The following is a 9,542-nucleotide window of genomic DNA, read 5'->3' as shown; positions in this document are numbered from 1 at the left end:
TATCTTATAACCCATGACCCATTTAATCTGAATATTTCATAACCCGTTTGTTAGTTATATGAGATAATTGATAAAATTGATAATTGATCATTCATATTCTTATTGTATGATTTTGTAGATTGTGACATTCGTCAGTTTTTGAACCCGAAACACGACCCATTCTGATTTTTGGAATACCCTAAAATTGAATGTTTTTATACAAGTATTTAGATAGTGAAATCGTTTTTAAATTTTGTAAACTTAATATTTTTTTATGAGAGACTATTTAAACTTGTGCTTATGACGTAATAATATAATGTAAAGATTGTTAATAACATTTATTCTTTTCAAATCCTAATAAATGTTTAAATAAGCTAATAATTATAAAATGTGTTTTTCAAATTCAACAATTTAATTATGTTAAATTCAATAATTTTTGTATTTTGAAACTTATTCGTAATATTGGATGATTGTTATAGAGTAAATGATTTATATCACTAAATGAAAATTCAAGTAAATCTAAAACATAAGGCGGTTACGATTTATAGATAATTATATAAAGTTGAATTGTAGATGTAATTATAATAATTATTACATTTATTTAAATTTAAATTGGAATGAACTAAATTGCCGGTTCACCATAAAAAGTTTTGACTATCTTATGAAACTGATTAATAATTGTCATTATTAGCCTTAAAACACATGTTTTCTTTAGACCCTTTTAAATACCTACTTATCCTCTTTTTTGAGCACGCACCCCAATTGACAGATGTTTCCCTTCACCCAACCGTTTTCTATTTTGTATTTAGCTCCCCTCCCCCTCGCCGTCGTTATTTGAATCATGTATTAGTCAAGGTATTTAAACCATCCATTTATTTATCTCTTTATTATGTATTAAAACTCTAAGTTTATTTTTTTTCCAATAGTATAGCACAAAAAAAATCAAATTTTGGTCATTCGGTTTGTAATCAGTTATGAGGTTTGAATGAAGATGACAACTTGTTTCTTTTATATTGTATTATTATTATTTTCAAATTCTAAACCACTTTTATTTTTTGTTAACTATTTATGAATTACATTATTTATAATGTAATAAGATCTGATTTTACTAATAGTTATATTAATAATATAAATAAATCATTCATTCAAAATTATGATTACTTAGAAACTAATTTTACTTATATATATGTAAATTTATTCGTTCATATTAATACAAATTTTTATATATATTTAAATAAATAAACATATATGTTTACTTGATAATTTTATTAATTTCCATCTATGTAGTACACGGGTTAATAATCTAGTTCTTTTTATATAGTACATAGCATACCAATCTCATGTTGATTTCGATTTTAAAAGATATTATCACTAATATTGTAATTTAAGAATTATCAAACTATTTACCTAAACAGAAATAAATTATGATGGGCCCGGTATAGACTACTTTTAAGTGACCCAATACCAAATACATTTTTGGCCCAATAATTCCGGCTGCAAAAAGTAGATACAATCATACAAATATACTATAAGAACTAAAAATTCAAAATTTTCGCTTAATCATGAATATTTTTATTTATTACTTTTACAACATGGTAAAACAAAAATCGTCATATACAAACGACACAATGCTTCGTGAAAAAGAACGAAGCATGATAGAAATGACACAGTGCTTCGTGAAAATGAACGTGTCAGTTGATGGCTAAAACAGATGGTAATTATTCAATTAACATTACTATTTAGTATTTACTAGTAACCTTGTGAGGAAAAACTCTTTTAATAGTCACTTAACTACTATTGTAGAGTGGTTTATCGCAACTTAGTTATTATTAGTTGATCCAAACTCGTGTTGACGGTCCAACTTGCTAATGATAACACAAGTAGAGGTGTGCAAATCGCAGTTCGGTTAGGTTTTTTCCTTATCTATAACCATAACCGCTAGCTTCAGGTTTGAGAATTTTTTAACTATCACCATAACCGAACTTCGGTTTCTTGGGCACTATACCATATCCAAAATGACTTGTAAGAGATCAAATCAACATTCTAAATACCATAATCCGGTCTCCAAACACAACCTCGGAATCATATTCACGGTTATAATACGACCGAGCCAATATGTTTCAGTTTTTTCTGTAATCAATCTTTAGCAACAATGTACCGGTATTCACATATCAGAACACAAAACAAAGGACAAAAACAAACACTCCGTCTAACTTTTAATTACATCACAAAGTTTCATGAAAACCTCGGTTTAGGAATGGGCGAGTTGGATTGCTGATGATGATGTTGATTATGATGTTGATGATGATGATGAGGTCCGAGTTTCTGAATCCAGTGGCGAAGCCCCTTTTTATGATCTAAACATGTCGGGTGTTGTAGAAGATTCAAGTTTCCATCACGAGCTACTAATGTTTCAAACTCCTCTAGCACCTTCACCACCTGCCAGAATTCGGGCCTTTTCTCGGGATGTGAAGACTAGCATTGCTCGATTAACGCTCTCATTGCCGGAGGACAGTTGGTCGGAATAGATGGTCGTAGATTCTGAAAACACGAATATAAATAATTTTGAAACCCGTGCATGATGATTAATGGTTAGAATATAATATAATAGACTGTTAGAGATGATGTTAGATCTATTTCTGTAGTTTAAAATATCGGCTGGAAAAATACGGCCAAAATAATGATTTTTGGGCCTAAAACTTTGGGACAATTTTTTTTTTTTGGATAATCAATTGATTATAAACCAATTTTTTGGGCTACAAAGTTTTGTAATTTCTTATAAATAACTTTAAATCGGTTTTTTCGGTTAGGTTTGGTTTTTCTGGTTTTAGCCAAACGGAAACAGAACCCAATTATCAGTTTGCGATAAGGGGTTGACTCGTTTATATTTTTTAAGGTGCGTTTTTATGTCTTAACTTAAACTAGTTGGCCCTTCTGTCACAGCATTTGAAAACTACTAGATTAATATAGTTCTAGAGCATTAATACGTGAAAAATAATAAAATTAGGGTTAAACGGGCCTTCTTGTCAGCCTGCAAATGCTCGTGTCCTCTTCTGGTCCACATGCCACATGTCGGACACGATTTTCATGCTCGTTTAGTGTTCAGATTCATGAAAAATTTCAAGCTCGTGCCTGGTTCGACCTGCCAACCCACGAACCCGACCTGTTTAACCACCCATATTTGCACCTTCAACAAAGGAGATACACATACCTTATGAACTACAGCAAAAGCAGCTTTTATAGGAGTCATATCTTTATACGGGATAGTCCCAGCCACCATCTCCCACAAAATAAGCCCAAACCCGTACACATCAACTTTCCGACCGTACGATTTCCGTTTAATCATCTCGGGAGCCATCCACCGATATGTTCCCGGATCATCCGCCAAAAAGTCACAGTACGCCTCCTCACAGCCGATCCCAAAATCCGCAATTTTAAGCTTAAAGTCCTCGCTTATTAATATGTTTTCAGGCTTCAAATCCCTATGAATAACGCCTTGTGAATGTATATATTCCATTCCGCGGGCGATATCTAAAGCCATCTTAATAAGCTTTTGTAACGGAAGATATTCTTTCTCTTTTCCCGTATTATCCTCGAGCTTATGCAAATACGCCCTTAATGAACCTTCGGAAAGATATTCGGTGATAATACAGAAAACCCGCGGTTGTCTACACGCAGCAACAAACTACCACTGACAAAATAATAATATCATTTAATGACAAACTATAAATGGACGTGACATATAGTGCCGGGATCAAATACAAACAACTTTTAACGCAAGAAGTGTAAGAAGCATTAGCGTAAATGCGTAATTATGCTAACACTAGAGTAATCATTATTGCACTATAGTTTTGAACTAGAGTAATAATAATTACTCTAGTTCATTTTGTTGCAGTGTAATAATAAATTAATAATTAAGCAAACAGCAGATTACTTATTATTATTACTCTATATTTTGCTACAAAAAAATGAACTAGAGTAATTATTATTGCTCTAATTTAAAACTATGGCGTAATAAATAATTAGCATGATTACTCTAATGCTTCTTAGTTCATACATATCTCACGTTAAAAACTGTTTGTAGAGGATCTCACCCTATGCGTATAAGTATATAACTAGACATACCTTAATGACATTTGAATGGTGGAGACGGGACAAAAGATTAACTTCTCGTGCAAACTGATTTTCGAGCCGAATTACTAACTCATCATTTTCGTCATCATCTGGAACCCGAATTATTTTAACTGCAACGGGCTCGTCCTTATAAATCCCATGGTAAAGTTGACTATTTGCACCATGAGCAAATCTATGACCAAGAAAAAGCTTTGAAAGGTCAACCATATGATCATCAACCATTTCAACCGAATTAACCTTCCCTCCGCCATGGTCAAACAACTTTGACCAAGAATAATCGCGCTTAATCTTTCTTTTACTACTAATCTTCATGGAATTAAAATGTTTAAAATTGCTCGTGGTCCCATTCGCAGTAGACCTCAAATCAACCGCAGTCATGTTCCGATGAAACATTTTCTTCCCTTTATACCCTTTTTCACTTTCCACCCTTTGAGGGTGTGGAGTCGAGAACTGTTAAGTATCAGACCGTGCCTCCTTAAACGTGTCGGGAACCGTGGTTTTGGGTGGCGGGGTCACAGTTCTAAACTTGTTTGAAACAGGGTTGGTTTGGATTTGAACCGATTCGGGATCTTCAAGGGCTTTCGGCGGTCGGGTTTTCACACCCGCAAGCCGAATCGGCTCGACATCGGCTAAATACGAGGCTAACCTTGCGGAATCTAGCCTATGACAAACTGTATGAGAAAATTTCGTTCTTCTAATCCAAGAATTAGCATCATCATCCATTCTTGCCCTCTAAAATAAACTATCCTAATACAGTATTCGATTCAATCAAGAATTCGATCAAGAACTTGATCAAGAATAACAGGCTTTTATGCACAAGATGACAGCATATGTACAAACACTCCCCATATCAAAGCAACCCTAAATCATCAAATTACATAACTTTATAACAAATCTTGAAAGTTGACTAAAAATTCAAGAACTGGGATTATACCTTTGATAAATTGGGGATCTTGATGAATTAAACCAACAAATTCTTGATAAAAGATGAAGACTTTTGGGCATCAAAAGTTAAGCTCCACCTACTACCCACAAAGCTTGATCAACCCAAAAGCTATACGTAATCAAACAAACCAATTAATATTTTTATTATTAAATAAACCCAAGAAACAGTCATGGATGGAGACAAGAAAACACTAAAAAAAAACCATCAAATCAAAACTTACCAAAAGGGTATATAATTGGAAGAATCAAAGACCCAAACAATGAATAAAAATGTGTGCTTTCTCTCACCAAAGAATCATTTTCTTTTCAGGGTGAGAGAAATCAAGAACAAAGATGATGATGATTTTGGGTGTTTTTATTCAAAAGAAAAAGAATCCAAGAAAGAAATGAAGGTTTGATTTTTATGAAATTGAAATTGGAATTGGAATTGGAATTGGAATTGGAATTGGAATTGGAATCGAGTGAGTTGATGATGATGATTCGGTGGGACCCAGTGGTGGTGGTGGGGCCTCCCTCGGTTGAAGTTTCTACAAAGTCAAGAAAGAAAAATAAACAATCAAAGGGGTGGGATGATGATATTTACAGGCCGATACATTTAATTAGTTAATAATATATTAAATTATTATTATTATTATATATTAAATTATTATTAATATAAATTAAATGATGAATTTTACAAGATAAGGATTTACCTTTTTAAGTTTAAAAGCTTTCGTTTAAAATATAAGAAAATATTAGAAATATTTATTTATATCTTCTAGATTAAAAAAACACTCATAGTTTTTCTATTTATAAAACCTACGCTTTATAGTTAAATAATCAAAGTTAAAAAGAAAACATGTATATAATTAAATTAGTTTTAAAGGAATCGAGAAATATACAACACAATGTAAGATGGATTTGTATCACTGATTTCATGATAGTAACATAATTGTAAATTTGAAACCTAAATTATATTTTACGTGGTATACGTGGTGATATTATTGTAAATATGAAACCTAAATTGCCTGTGAAGAAAAATGATTGCATATGAAGAAAAGTAATCAATCACACATAAAAACAATAATACACATGAAGTAAAAGTAAAGTAATTACGTAAGAAGTAAAATAAGACTTATGAATATAGACACGCACGCTATGCACGCAACAAATCTAGATTTTTTTAAAAATCAATATTTTTTAAATATGAATCCTTTTTACATTTTTATATGATAAACTGTATTGAATTTAGAGAGATGAACATAGAATGAAAAGTCTAAGCCATTTGTATTTAGTATATATTTTTTTAAAGAGAGAGATGCTACCGTCACAATCACGGAATTAAGGTACGGAACAAAGAAATAAAGCAATTCCCTCTTTTGAAGGAACCATTCTTTGTTGCTCATGTTATCATTCAACCCTTTAATATTGCAAAAGTGACCAAACATGCCTCAACTAAATGGAATTTGCTTTGTACTCATAAGAGTTCTTAAAACTGTGTTTTCATAGGCTTAGAAAAGGATGAGATTTAACGATTTTAAATAAGTTATTATTAATAAAAATTTGGATTGACATCATTAATGAATGAAGAGAGTGAAGTGACATGATGTGTGATACATGTATAATACAAGTTTATCAAACTTAGATATGTTGATGAACGGATTAAGAAACCAACCGCTTATGAACCGCTCTTCAAGTTTATTACATTAATGCACTTGAATGCTAATGACTTCTTTTATTCTTTTTAAAGAACTTAGACCTAAACTAATTCCATGTTAGCAAGCATAAATGCATAATGCATGTTAGATTTCCTTGAATAATTTACAAGTTTGATGTGTCATCAAATATGATGATCGAGAAATTATGTGGGTTCTTTCGGTCTCAAAAACCAACTTTGATATACTTTGATATAACTTAGAGTTATCATAAGGTGTTGTAACACGACATTCAGAAGGCAAATTCCTTTTACCAGACCGATACATATTTTTTATCTTGAACCTGAATATTGAATACCATCCTATTATTTTTTAAAATTCATCGTATGCTTTTTAAAATTGATTCAAACCAAAAAAATAATTTATTGATAAATTATGGATCGAAACATTAATCAAATGTTTCTCATTGATATGATCCTAATTTATGTTATGCTCAATTACATCAACTAGGACTTGCTTGTGAGTCTTTAGCAACTGTTATTTACATAGTTGCATCAAATGGGACTTGTTTGCTGAGTCTTTAGCCACTGTTATTTACATACTTGCATCAAATGGGACTTGTTTGTGAGTCTTTAGCCACTGTTATTTACCTACTAAATTGTGAAGTTGTAACATATTTGTCGTGTTATACAGCACTTTGTATAGTATTTATAAAACAAATGTGCTGTATTCGTTATCCTTTGTTGGAAATTTTTGGACTAATAATAATTTTTATGTGTTAGTGATAAACTAATTATTAACAAGTACAAAGAGTAGAGATGAATGCGATATCGATACTTTAAAATATGTAGTTGAGAGCTTGAACATTGGTAAAAAAGGAAATGGGTTTGTCCCATATTGCTAGAAAGCTTGAGAGCTGCCTTAGTATTTTTGGTAGTTGGACCGGGTCATGGGACACATGTCAGTCCAAATGGCGAGCCATCACAACATGTGTCATCTTTAGAGGAGTGTCACGACATGCGGTGAGTAAGTATGATGAGTTAGATCTTAGGTGTCAGCTTCTGGTGATCTGCACTCCTGGAGTGTGCCAAGCGTCTGGTGAGTGTGTCATGCGTCGACACGTGTCATGGTGACTCATCACCTGACTTACTATATATAGAAAGGTCAGGTGGAGATTCTGAGACACCGAGAACCCGATCAGTCACAGCCACGTGCACACATGGCCTAACCATTTCGTTTACCACCGACACGAAACCAAACGAGCTCCTGCCAATGATACATTCTCTCAAATTCCAACTCCCACTCGATCCCGAACTCGCATTACAAATATGGTTCGGGTGCTAGGGTAACCCGATAGTACATACTGCCTCGACTGTTGTACCCTGTGAAACAAACGTGCTCGTGGAGGTAGTCTAAAATCTATTTTAAGGGACCCTGTTTAACATATATCCTCAGCCACAACTGGGAACCATAGTTTGTTAAGTCTTGCAGCTAGGAAGATACGGGTGGCTTCTGGTGATCAAGACAGGCTCACCATAAGAATGACCACATAATAAGACACGACTAGCAGGTGATGCTCGTGTCTCGGTAAGTCTCTGTCAACGCGGTTCTGGTGCGGTTTCAACACGATGATCAACTCAACTTCGGCTCGGTTGAAGAATTCACTATAGGAGCACAAGTTAATGTCTTCCTGAATCAAGTTATGCATGTATATGTTATATTTATTGTTATTCTTGTTTAGACTTGTATACAGTATATGTGCTATAATTTCCCAAATTGTATAAAGAAATATTTATTTGTTTTACTAATATTGTTTAATAAAATCGTGACACGTGTTCTACAATCTTAAAACAAATTTTAAACTTATATGATCTGTAACATCCCGAAATTTTCAAAATGATATTAATTATATTACTTAATAATAGAGGGAAAGTTGACTCGGGTTCGGGAAATAAATAATAGAGTAAGAGTTGGTATGAGTCGGGCTAGTGTTAGATTAATTGAGATGGGTTAAATGAGAATGGGCTTTAGGTCCATGGGCTTTAAGGGATATAAATATCCCCTAAACCACCATAAAACCCTAAACCTCATCTCTTTCCATTCTAATCTCTACACATTCAAAACACACACACCATAAACGAGCAGGATCCGAGAGAGAGTAAACGTTAGTTGGTGCTAGATCGTCGTGACGAACCAAAGCAACAAGACCAGCTCGTGTTCGTAAGTTCGACTCGTTCAAGGTACGTTTATGGTTAGAAATCGTTCGTATAGGTTCGTTTGATTTGAGAAATGGTAGATCTGAGTTTGTATGGTAAAAACGAATCCAACAAAGCTAAACTTACTGAAAATGGTTATGATTTGATGGGTTAATCGATTGATAAAAAGGACCCGTAACCTATATGCCTAAATCGCACCCTCTAAACATCGATGTTAGGTCGATTTGATAGTTGGGGTTTGTAGGCGCTGGTCAGACGATTCCATGGGTACCTAAATCGAGTTATTTGGTTAAGGAACGAAGGATTTAAGAGAGAACAGAACCTGCAGACGACAACTTCGCCTGCAAGCTAAATTCGCCTGATGAACTTCGCCTACAGGCTAAGTTCGCCTGATGAACTTCGCCTAAAACTAAGTTCGCCTAAGGTTTAACTTCGCCTAAAGCTAAGTTCGCCTAAGGTTTAACTTCGCCTAAAGCTAAGTTCGCCTAAGGTTTAACTTCGCCTAAAGCTAAGTTCGCCTATGGTTTAACTTCGCCTAAAGTTAAGTTCGCTTAGAAAATAAATTAAAAACCTAATAGAAAATGTGTTAAGACAGTTAATGTAAATAAAATTTTTCCAAGCTGACCTGGCAGCT

The 9,542-nt window shown here is 33.5% G+C and overlaps 1 pseudogene across 1 annotated transcript; it reads right to left on the bottom strand.

The window, feature by feature from the left end:
* Positions 1–2,060: 2,060 nt before the first annotated feature.
* Positions 2,061–5,156, bottom strand: LOC143605753 (serine/threonine/tyrosine-protein kinase HT1-like; annotated as a pseudogene). Its single transcript, XR_013148610.1, has 3 exons — positions 4,105–5,156; positions 3,191–3,664; positions 2,061–2,520 (listed from the first exon to the last, which is right to left on the bottom strand). The product of XR_013148610.1 is annotated as a serine/threonine/tyrosine-protein kinase HT1-like (transcript).
* Between the last annotated feature and the right edge of the window lie 4,386 nt (positions 5,157–9,542).

Source organism: Bidens hawaiensis, unplaced genomic scaffold, assembly GCF_021521415.1.
Source record: "Bidens hawaiensis isolate Kalapana, Puna unplaced genomic scaffold, B.hawaiensis_p1.1 tig00071074_1, whole genome shotgun sequence".
In the NCBI taxonomy this organism is placed as follows: Eukaryota; Viridiplantae; Streptophyta; class Magnoliopsida; order Asterales; family Asteraceae; genus Bidens; species Bidens hawaiensis.
Note: the sequence above shows the minus strand (reverse complement) of the source record. Positions and strands in the feature narration are given on the sequence as shown.